Here is a 12632-nt window from a genome sequence, read left to right on the forward strand (position 1 = left end):
TAATCAAGACCCAGCACCAAATGTGAGACCTGGTGGCCTGCGGAGCGGGGCTGCATGATGTGGAGGGTGCCATGCCTGCAGGCCCTGGGCTTGTGGCTTACAGTGGCACGTGGTGGGCCCTCTTTTCTACACGCCGGTGGCTGAAGGTTGAGCAGTGAGCCTGGGTGCTCAGGGGCGGGGAAGCACCGGTGGGTGGCGGGAGGGGCTGGGGTGCAGCTGCCTGGGTGTGCAGGGGTGGTCAGGGGATGATGTCTTGTGGAATTGTATATACTTTGCCATTCAGGTATCTGGAATCTGTTTCAGATGACGGGTCTTTCTCAGATGTGGGACCTGGTGGACTGCACTACACACCGGCATGTGGTTGGAGACACACCGGTGGCTGCAGGTGGGCAGTGTGGCCTGGGTGCGCAGTGTCGGCACTCTCTCTCCCTGTCCCTCTCTTCTTTTCTCTTTCTTTCTCTCCCCATCTGTTCGTATATACCTCTCTGTCCGTCTATCTCTCTCTCTCCCTCTCTGTCCATCTTTCTCTCGCTCCCCCTCTCTGTCCGTCTATCTCTCTCTCCACCTCTCTGTCCGTCTATCTCTCTATCCCCCACTCTGTCCGTCTATCTATCTCTCCCCCTCTCTGTCCGTCTATCTCTCTCTCTCCCTCTCTGTCCGTTTATCTCCCTCTCCCCCTCTCTGTCCGTCTATCTCTCTCTTTCTCTCTCTCTCCTTCGCTCTCTTTCTGTCTCTTGATGTGCGCAGGACACACCTTCTCATCATAATTTTTGTCTTGCAGGCTGTGACCTACGGTTTGTCCCGAGGGGACCAAAGGTGAATGTGTGAAGCTCATTTTTGTGACGACACATGCATGTCACCAGATGTGATTGTGCGACATCATGCGGGTTATTTGGGATATGATTCCATGTGGTTAATGTGACATATCTTTGTCCGAGGTGGGTGGGGGTGCCTGGAGTGAGACCCGGGAGGGGGAGGTGGGGTCCTGGGGGTGATGGCGGTGGGTGTTGTTGCCCTCTTGGGGCTACAGGATGCATGTTCTGTGGCTCCATGGTATCTGTTGTTCTTTATGTCATCTATGTCATGCAAAGAACATTTCTTTTTTAACAGGAGAGCCAGTGCCTTTGAGACAATACAGGAAAAGCAGATATGATACTCCTTTTGAGGTTAAAGCCTCAACTGTCACTAACACCAAAGTACACATGATGACTGCCCTTATGAGATATTCCTCTAATTTTGGGCATGTGGCCCATCACCCACTAAACATTGATGCTAATGTACAGACTGGGTCTAGACAGACTGTTGATGACTCTGTACCTGCTGGCAATTCAACCTCATCTATGCAGATCACTGAAACTTCGACTACCAGTTCCCTGTTTCCAGTGACCTGATCAGGGTGAGTGATTTTGGCACCACATCGCTTAAGTGTAGAATTGTAATTGCTAGTGTATCTATGAATTTATTCATATATTTATTTGTATACTTATTTATTTATTGATTGATTTTAAAAATTTGTAACTTTTTATTTACAAAGCTAGAGATGTAGTGTCTTGTGATAAAAGAATGCTGGAACTCATTTGGTTCCCACTGTACACCTTAGGCCTGTGACCTCAGCATTGGAGAGATGAGTTGAAGGTAGGCTTAGAATGTTGAGTTCTGACTTACACACAGCAAAATAAAGATGTGTACAGCTGCTCTCTGTGTGTGGCGTTGTTATTGGCAAGTTCGTAGGTGAGTTCCTAGACTGGCAGGACGCTAGACACCGAAGGTGATCTTTGGCTAGATGTTGTTTGAGTTGTGGGTGTTCTTTTGACTTCTGACACTTGAGTCAAACTTTCAAATAGACATGCACTGCTACAAATGTTTGCCAATGTGAGCATAAATGTAATTGTCTTCTTTTCATCATTCTAGAAGAATAGTTCTGTAGCAAAGTAGTTCATTGCGTGCCGCCTTATTATTCTTGCTAAACTCTACGTCAGTACATTTTCATTGTAATTCTCTGTGTATCAGAGCAACTTGACCAAAGTAAATGCTGAAAATCTTAGAGCTATGATTGAAGCTTTCTTTTGCTGTTAGGAAGTAATGTCAACATTATTAAGGCTACTTCTAAGTTCGAGATTTCGACTCCATTAAATGCAATTGCACTAGTGTTAGCCGTTAAGTCTTATCAGAATAGGATATCTGCTCTTTTCTATACTCCTGAGCTGTTAGCAGCCAAACAAGCTTTTAAATTGCTCTAGAGAAGTTAAAATTGCAACTACCATGCTGAGGCAAGATTGGAATATACGGCTCTTCTTAGAATTTTATTTTTGGGGGGGGTGGGGAGTTTTATATAGCACAAACTCAACTCCAAGGTATCAGAACGCTTTCTGTGCATGTGTACTAGTTGCGTTACAGACTAACATATTCATTTGGTAGGGAGGGGAGATTGAATGATTTGCCCAGAATCACTGAATGATGAGCGTCCCTACCGAGACTCGAGCACGGTTCCCCAGCTTCGAGTTTGACCGCTCTAGCTGTTAGGCCACATCCTCAAAACACATATCAAAAAAGAACAGTTGCAGTTCTAAGCATCACACTTGCACGCTACCAATAATGTTTGTTGTCAAAAGTTTTATAGTATTCACTATTTCCGGAAGTGCACTACGAACTGTTTCTCCATCTATTCTCTATCCAAGTTCTTTACAATAAAATTCTGACTATTTGCCAACCTTTCTCAATCCAACCACCTGAAGCATCATCTTAAGACATGATTTCAGGTCCCATTCAAACACCGACCACGCATGCCTCGTTACATGAGAAGCAGAAAACCCTAGCCCAGACAATATTTTTCAGCATCAAAGTTGCATTATGTATTCTTCGGTCTGTTAGCTCGTAAATTCTTCACTTCTGACTTGCTTGCTGTTTTAAATTGGAAATTGGCTTGTGTCCTCCCTTTTTTAAAACTGCCTTTCCTGCATCTGTGAGTGTTAAGGAACTCAGGGGGAAGATTTACCAAATCTCCACACAATGCAGCTCAGACTCCCGTGAGGCTGTGCAGCATTGCGCAACAGAGAGGGAGCAGAAGAGGGCCATATCTTCAGAGATATGGCTCTCTCCTTCCCTTTCCCTTGTGGTGGCGCTGATTACAGCTACAGTGTGCCACCCACACACCTTAGCACCATAGCACTCGGGTGTGTGTGAGTCCAGCATAGGTTTCGTACCAGAAGGGTATCCTTCCTGTACAAAATATTATGCCTAGACACGAGGTAAAGCTTTTCCCACTTTGTATGCGTGCTGCACAGTGCAGCACGCATGAAAAGTCGGAAAAGGAAGGAGAAATGAAAGCATTTCTCCTTCCTTGCACCTAGTTTCAAAGGGCACAGTTTTCTCACGCTAAACCCAATCTACTGTATTTGGTAAATTGGGTTTAGAGTGAGAAACCTTGGGTGGTTGCATGGTAGCGTCCATGCACCACCCTTGGCATGCCCCCATGGCGCAAAGTAATGTGAAGCAGTGCTATGCACTGCTTCGCATTACTTTTACGTTATACAAGTTTAGTGCTGGAAAGTAAATGAGGAAAAAAAGATTTTGAGACATTTTGCATCACTTTTGTGACTTAAGCACGGCACAAAATCTTAGTAAATCTCATCCATAGTCTCTAGATCGCTACTGCCTTTTTGCACCACGTCACTAGAGAAAGTAGTGTTTTCTCATTTAACAGAGGTTATTACAGCTCTCTCCCTCATCAGGCCTGCACATTCAAGTTCTCTGCTTCCCACAGAAAGGAGGAGGATCTGGTTGCTATCCAGAATGAACTAAGGACGATTTTGGATCAATGTGGGTTTGCTGCTCTCATCCTTGACAACCACTCTGCAGCCTTCATTATCATGAGCAATAGTATACTGCTCAGTAGGCTCTCAGGGGTCAAAGTGCGTGGCAAGGTCCTTAGCCGGAGTTAATAATTTTTTAAATGACCACAGCCAGACAGTACTTATGTCACCTGTTCAACCTTCGTCGAGCCTTGTGCTATGTGGAGTCCCACAGGATCCTAGCTAAGCCTTTTTGATCAATACCTAGCACATCTTGCAGAGTCGATCAAGGAGTATCATCTTACCTGCGTGTGGTATGCATATGCTTTTTATTTATTTTTTTCTGCAGATTTATATAGCACGAACTAGACCCAAAGGTATCGGAGGCTTTACATGATCACCAGCTACGTTACACCAGGGCACATTTTATATAACCCCCCCAAGTGGAATCTTGACGGTAAAAATTCAGCTAACATTACAACAACATACTCAAGAGGTCATAATAATAAACACCTACATTCATCCAACACAAAAACGAAAGGCAGCAAATTAACTGATAAAGGTACTGCAAAAAATCTCCGAAGGAGACCTGTCCGACCAGATCATAGTCTGTGGTGACTTCAACATGTTCCTTATCAACACAGAATATGATAACAACATTCAGCAAGAACTTAGCACAGCGTGGGGTATTCCAAGACAAAGCATGGCTAAAATCGACAGATCAACAACTAACTCAAAAAAACTACTGCGACAACTAGAAGACCTCAACCTAAGGGCACTGAACGGGCGCTTTGCCGACGACAATCCACCGGCCCCCACGTTCCATTCCAATAAACATTCTTCCCACCTGGACTATACCTTTACATCCTTAAACATGTTTTCAATGATAACAACATTTAGGATAGGGGTTAACGGCCTTAGCGATCACCTCCCCCAAGAAGTCTCTATAAAAGCAAGAGCATTACTTAACGTAGAGCCATACACCGGTCCTGAGATAGACACAACATCAAACTTAAGGCGACTCCGATGTAACTCCAACAACATCACTACAATAAGTTTCGAGGCAAAATCCTTATACACTCAAACAGTAAAGTGCCTAAACACTCCATCAGAAGAATGGCAAAACTTCATCCAAAAAGTCGCCGCTAAATTATCAAAGGGATCGACAAAGAAGCTTTCAAACGGAAAGGGGAACCTAAACAAAACATCACTCTCTCCAGGAATGAAGATCCAAAAACGAATAATAAATCACACACTGAGGAAGATACGGAAAGATCCAGATAACAAAGACTTGCAAATAACCTTGTGGGAAGCCAAAAAATCCCTAAAACAGAAGAAATGGGAGAAACATAAAAATAAAAACGATCAACTATGGGCAAAATTATTCCACGAAGCGAATCAAAAAAACAGCTCTAAATTCTGGAGAATGATAAAGGAAATAAAAAACCCAGACCACCGTGGTATAGACTCAAACATCACAGAAGAAGTGTGGACAAACTATCTAGCTAGGCACTTCAATAGTGAGGATACAACTAAAGAGGTAGCGCCAAAGAATTTGAGAACGGACGACGTGGCGGAAGGATTAGGCTATCACCAAAGAGAAATAAACAACAAATGTAGCACCCCCATCTTAAAACGAACGATTCAAAGTCTGACGTTGACATCTTTTCAGACCCAGACCCACAGGTATCGACCATTGGGACAGACGACATCAGAAGACAAATAGCGAAAGGAAGACCAACTGGAGCCCCTGGACCCAATGGCTTACCATCAATGCTGTACAAAAACGACGTAGAGTTCTGGAGCGTTGCCCTAACACCGCTATTCAATTACGCAAAAACTACTCAGATACTACCAGAGTCATGGCACGGTTCAATAATTAGTCCAATTTACAAACACTCGAACAAAAAAGACCCAAAAAACTACCGTCTGATTGCGTTAATTGATGTTGAAGCTAAATACTTTGCAGGGAACATACTAGAGGAATTAACCTCATGGTCCACAGAAAACTCAGTAATCCCGAACACCCAAACCGGATTTCGTCAGGGTCAAGGAACAATCACAAACATCATGGCCCTGACTCTACTGATGGAAACAGCAAGAGAAAACAATAAACCTTTATATCTCTCTTTCATCGACTACACTGCTGCATTCGATCATGTGGATTGCAACATGTTATGGCAAAAATTGGTCAAATGGGGTATACCTGATCATCTTTTAAATGTACTGATAGCATTACATTCTAACACCTGAATTAAAATCAAACTTGGCGCAGGCACACATCTTTCAAAACCAATAAAAACAACAAAGGACCTTAAACAAGGCTGTGTCTTAGCACCAACGCTATTCAATCTCTTTCTAGCCGACCTACCGGGCGAACTAGATAAAAGCTTCTGCCACGCACCAAAGCTAGGGAAGACTACACTATCCAACCTGCTGTACGCAGACGACCTGGTGCTCATCAGCCAGACACCCATAGGTCTCCAGCACCTGCTAAATACCACCTACGCCTTCTCAAATAAAAATGCTCTACAAATAAATGTTAATAAGTCTAAGGCAATGGCAGTAAATTACAAAAAGAAAAGGGAATATAACTGGTACATAAATGGAGACAAATACTTGGGCATAATACTGGACTCGAAGATCACCTTTAAACCTCAGCTGGACTCCTTGCGAGGCAAGGGAATGGCAACCTCCCTTGCCTTAAAATCCTTAAAAACTAAACTCCCAGATCTGACTTTTTTCCCGCTCCTTCAAGTACTTTGTGCAAAACTACTACCAACACTCACCTACGGGAGCGAACCTCTTCAAGGGAAAGATGGCCCCCTCCTGGACATAGTCATATCAAAATCCTACAGGCTCATCTTTAATCTGCCAAAACAAGTTTCCTCTGCACAAATACGACTGGAATTTGGCATCACGAAACAAACTCTAGAAAGACGGTGTGCATACGTCATTGCCTGGCACAAGATACGCAACGCCGATAAAGATTCCCTAAATTATAACATCTGGGAAGAGACTCTTCGGCATCAAAATTCATCAGAGAGGAAGTACTTAATTGACTCTCTCGAAGTGCTGGGCCTATCCAACTTGTGGGGCATTCCAACAGACCACGTGACGTTTAAAAAAACAGCCAAAAAAGCAGTTAGACTTATTTCCACAGTTGAAGATAAGGAGGCCCTGACAAAAAAAGCACACGGATGGATAATCCTCAATGACTACGGATCAATGCAACCACAGGCATACCTTAATGTTGGCATGAACTTAAGAAAGAAAGAAAAAAAAATTAAAATGCGCCTGGGCGTAATCCCTGTATATCCTCACTTACCACCCTGGATAAGGAAAAATCTCCAACCACAATGCCGCCTGTGCAAAGCTGGAAAGGAAGACATTGTCCACACAGTGTGTATTTGCCCCAGATTGAAAGACCTGAGATGCAAATTCTTGCGAGACTCATTCAAAACTCACGGCATCCGGACATGTAGACAGGCAGTCAAACTCTGCTTTAATCCCAGCAAAACAAAATTAAATTGTCAGGTCGTAAAATTTTTTGATCTTGCTGGGGTCAGATACATGAGAGCCTGAGGACAGTTGATTTTAATAATGGTAAACTATAATCTGAATTACACTGGCAAACTCACAGGACAGAGAGAACTTTTAAACATCTTCTGGTTAATTGTCCTTGCAATTTTTAATTTTCTTTTTCAATGTTTTTACTCGATTTGTAAAGATTTTAATTAATCATGTACAAATAAAATATTTACTTACTTACTTACTTACCAGGGCACATTCATTTCTGGTAGGCACGGGGAGATTAATTGATTTGCCCAGAATCACAGGATGGTGAGCCGACGCCGAGGATCAAACTTGATTGTCCAGCTTCAAAGCCAAAAGCTCATGCCATAAGGCCACTTCCTCTCCCCTATGATTGTCAAATAATTCTGTGACTGGACGTCAACCGCAGCAAGGTCCATTCCTATGACCACTATGGGCTTTGGCAGCATGGATGTCCACTAGCTGCTTGCAGATGAACTCGAACAAAATAAAGGCCATTGTGCCAGTTGGTCGACTGGTTGGTGGCCTGATTCTTTAGGTCTAGTTCCTTGGGCTAATGTTGATCACCTGCTAAGATCATGGAACTGTCTTGGTGTTGTGTTTCATGAGGAGTTTTCATTCAAAGCACTGGTGGGTAAAGTCAATTCATCTTGTTTTTGCCATCTGGAGATTCTAGGTAAGACGCTGCCTTCCTTACCAGAAAATAAACACACCTCCACGCTTACATTATGGATCAGTGGGTTGGCGCCATGACTATGCGAATGCCTTGTATCTGCAACTTCCAGCATATACCATTCAGCATCCGCAGTTGGTACAAAACTCAACAGCTCAGCGCCTCCTCTGTCTTTTGCAGATTGACCTCATTTCCAAATACCTGCAGACTCCACACGAACTCCAAGTTCAGAGGTGCATTGTTTTCAAAAGCCTGTGGGAAAGTTTTAAGGCTCTTCATAACTAGGGTTCTCGTTTTATAAGAGACTTATGTTCCTGGATTTCTCCCAAGCAGATTTTACTATCTAGTTCGGCTTTTCTCTTTCCGAGAACTAACATTTAAACAAGCATTGGCATAGCCAATAGGTCTCGCCTTTGGGACCTTATAAGTATTTAGTTCTGCAGCACAATATCCTTGGTGCAACTACATAAACTGTTGCATGGCTAAACACTTATAAGGTCCCAAAGGCGAGACCTATTGGCTATGCCAATGCTTGTTTATACTTTCAAACGCTTATGATGAACCTTGTGCTGCGTCATGCAATGTTTTCTTGTCAGGGTGGTACGGGTTCTTGATAGAATGTCATGGTATATGCTCCTGATGGAAGGTATGGTAAGTGTAGAATGGACTGATAACATCTTTCAACATGAAGTGTGAATCCTGTTGGAAATGCAGTTGACCAATTGCAGTGGGATTATAATGGCTCCTGTAATGGAGAAAATACCATTGATTTTTTTTAATACTCCGTAGTTTCTTGTGTTGTTTTTTTGTTTTCTCACGTGTACACATAGGATTTATTTTTTATTTGTTAAGAATTTGGCTCCCATCAACTGGCTGTAGCAGCCTTGAATTACTAGTCAGCTATAATTTCCAGCATGTTGGTTATCCTACAATGTCGAGATACCAGTGTAAATCAATCCCCTTTGTAGCGTGGAGCACATTTCAACTTATGGCAAAATAAAATGTTTGTCTTAAATGCTTTTTAAGCAGGTGTAATTTGTATTTTACACACATAAAAAGAGAAGCTATTGCTGCTCAGTTTATCTGTTAATCCCACTGTCTTCAGTCATTTTACCTCTTAGGGAGACATTGGTAAAGCCAACACACCAAGCTTATCTTGGAACTGCAACGCAGACCTTTTTGCTTGGCCATCGCTTGTGTCTTTGTGCTATTTTGTAGTATTAACACGTTTAAAATCTGTTGTCTGTATGTGCAATCTATTGCATGTATCCAAATTTCAGTTGCTTTTTGTTCATTAGTGCCCTCATGTTGGTACACACCAGTGTTTGTGTGAGTGCTTCAAAGTGTGTTTTGCTTGCATTCAGCTTGTCTGTTGTTGGTCTGTGCATGTGCTTCAAGCATGTTGCTTTGTGTGTGTGATCTCTGTGGCCATTTAGTGTGTCTTGTCAGCAATGTGAGTACCCAATTTGACTGTTTTGAGTGGAGTGCTGCATGTTGTGTCTTTGAGTGCATATGCTGTACAAGGGCCAGAGCAACTGGCTTTGTCAAATGCTTGTTTTTTCTTCTTGCCTAACATTTGATTGGTTTCTGTTTACTTTTGAAGGAAGTTTTAAATGCTGCGTTTGCTAGTTAAGTATTTGTCTGTTTTCATTGTATGTCGAGAAATATACCATCTTTGCTGATGTCTCAGTAAAGTGCGTGATGATCAAGTGACAAAATAAATGTGATAATGATGTGATGTGCGAAATATGGATCTTGGATGTGAGATAATAGGAGCGTTTGTCGATTCTGTTATGCAAGAGTACGTCGAGGTTGAGTTGAACGTAGGTCAGTAAGAATAACATTGAAAACGATGATGGAAAGTTTTGGAATCTTAAAAGGATTAGCCAGTGTCTGATGCAGCGTTAAGGAGTAAGGTGTAACAATCACGCATACTGGTGGCTTAGGGGTTGGTCGGCGCTGCTGACTTTGGTGCAGGAAACCAGGGATCGAGCCTCGGGGTCGCGTCCACATCCTGTGATTGTGGGCAAATCACTGAATCTCCCCGTGCCTAAATATGTAATGTAAATACGGTGCTCATGTAAAGCGCTCCAATACCTTCGGGTCGAGTTCGAGCTATATAAAAGATGCATATGAAAAAAAAGTAGACCGGATCCTGGTGGATTTCTCTTCGTCAAGTGCAGAGTTCTGCGTTCCGTAACGACTTGCATGGGTTTATCTACGCCTAAAACACTAGACCGCGTGTTTGTTTTAGCCCCAGTGGCCATTTTAGATGTATATTATCGCGTTTCCGTACGACCAGCTTGGATTTATCTATACTTTCCTACTACAGTACAGCCTAGTGTTGGATGAGTTCATGCCATGGCAGGCTAGCCAGCTCGCGAACATTGACGACGTCTGGGCGGTCTCCAATCTGAGGCAGACCTAAATGATGCTTGTGAGCCAATACATTGCTTTAATCAATAGGAGTTCTTTGAAGCTTTGAGGTGACCAAGATGTATTGTTTTGGAGCGGTAATGTATGGGTGTTAGCATCTGAGTCAGTGGGGTAACACCAAACGATGGGGCCACCCTGCAGAAGATGATATTCATTGGTCTTTGGCTAAATGAGGTCTCCCTTGAAGGGTTAAGGGGCCGTGAAGGGTCAGCGACATCCTGGTTACACATGTAAACATCTGCAGTGATCCCATTAACAAATTGAGCTTTCTTAAGGTAGAAAAGTGCATTTCCCGCCGATTATTTACAATTCCATCTATTTTTCATTTAAAGTGTGTGTTTACCTGAAGGTGGAAGGCCGATAGATTTGTTACAGAATATCATGTTCTGTTTAAGCCTCTTCTCTGAACCTGCCACCACACTCACCGGCCCTGCCCCTATTACACTCAGTATTATAGATCCAATACTTTTATATTCACTTCGACCACTGACTACTACGAGTTTTGAGGTGACTGTTTCATGTGTGATGTTTATTCTACGGTGGCGTTGCCTCGAACTTTTTTTAAAAGACAGTCATGTATTCAATGTTTCAATTGTATTAAAAAAGACAGGAGACAACAAATCACACCGTGTAACCACTCCCAGGTTGGAAAGGAAGCTTGCCGCTAAACGAAGCATTTCGATAAGTGTTCCCATCCCTGGACGCTCATATTTGCCAAAAGAATTTAAACAATGACATAAAAAGACATAAAACCTCTTCTTGCATCTTTGCGCAGGTTTGAAGCCTGTTCCTCGTCAGTGGCAGCCTTCACCCGGCGGAGTCACCGTGCTGGACTCGGCGCAGGTAGGTTTCCTTAGGGAAGACTTTGTTCTAAATAAAACACAAGGGAAGGCAAAGTTCAGAGCTGCAGCGAGCGCAGCACATTCTTCCTGCAATGTGCTCCACTGCCAGAACCGCTGACACGGCCTTCACCCAAACCCAGAGACGTTTTAATGCATGGGCAAAGTGGGCTCTGGCCCCGGGCCCCAGCATTTCAGGGGGCCCCCTGACAGAGTCAGCTCCGTTCTCCAGAGTTTTGCCCTAATGACCTTGAATATTTCTTTAACAGATTGTTTTAAATACTGTTTTCCTTTAATTTATTTTTTGTGTACCTGATGTGTGAGTCTAGTACAGCCATTTTGCAGAGAAATGTTGTGTTTATGTTTCATGCAATATACATAAAAAAAGTTTCTTTTAGATCAAAATGAGGCCTAACATATAAGAAATGGGAGGGCGTCACAGAGATTATTTGAAGTAATATTGGTGAGCTGCTGCTGTGTTACAATATTGAAAACACACATAACTATCCCTGAATATTAGATGTAAACACATTTAGGGCCTTATTTATGAGAAGTGATGCATGGCTGTGGGAAAACAGGGATGCGTCACTTCTTAGTGCACCCTCCTTGCGACATGATGGATGCGTCATATTTACTGTATGACGCATCATGTCGCATCATGTTACAGATATGTTAGTATTTCTGACGTATCTGTAGGCGCAAAAGTGATGCATTGCTGGAGTGTGTCTGAAAATAGACGCAACTCCAGCAATGTGTCCTTTCACATGGGGCAAGCCCCATGTGAAAGGGCCTGCATCAATCTTACGCCTGCTGTGAGGCAGGTGTAAGATATTGAAGCAATGGCGCCCTAGAAGTGGCGCACTGAGTTGTCATAGATTTCAATGCGCCACTTCTACGAATTCTTTTTGCGGGGGAACACCCACCCTGCATAAATTATACCTGGCGCGGGTATAATGTGGTGCAGGGGTTTACAAAGTGACGCATCTGCCTAGATGCGTCACTTTGTCAATAGAGCGCAACATGGCACATTTTTAACGCTGCCGGTGCGTCACAAAAAGTGACACATTGGCGGCATAAAAGTGAAGCAAGGCCTCATAAATAAGGCCTTTAGAATTTGGACGAGTGTTCCGTTGCACTGTCAGGGACCTAATGAAATGAAATAGTGTATTTAATTAAGCACGCAGCTACTCAGACTAGAGTGTCATGGTGCGTGACAGCGGGGGGAAAGCATATACGTAAAAGACCCATCAGTTATTAAAAAAACAAGTTTTTAAGTTCTTCCTGAAAGAGAGTAGGTCTGTGGTTAGTCTCAGAGACTCAGGGAGTCTATTCCACAAT

Source organism: Triturus cristatus, chromosome 8 (genome assembly GCF_964204655.1).
Source record: "Triturus cristatus chromosome 8, aTriCri1.1, whole genome shotgun sequence".
Taxonomy (NCBI): domain Eukaryota; kingdom Metazoa; phylum Chordata; class Amphibia; order Caudata; family Salamandridae; genus Triturus; species Triturus cristatus.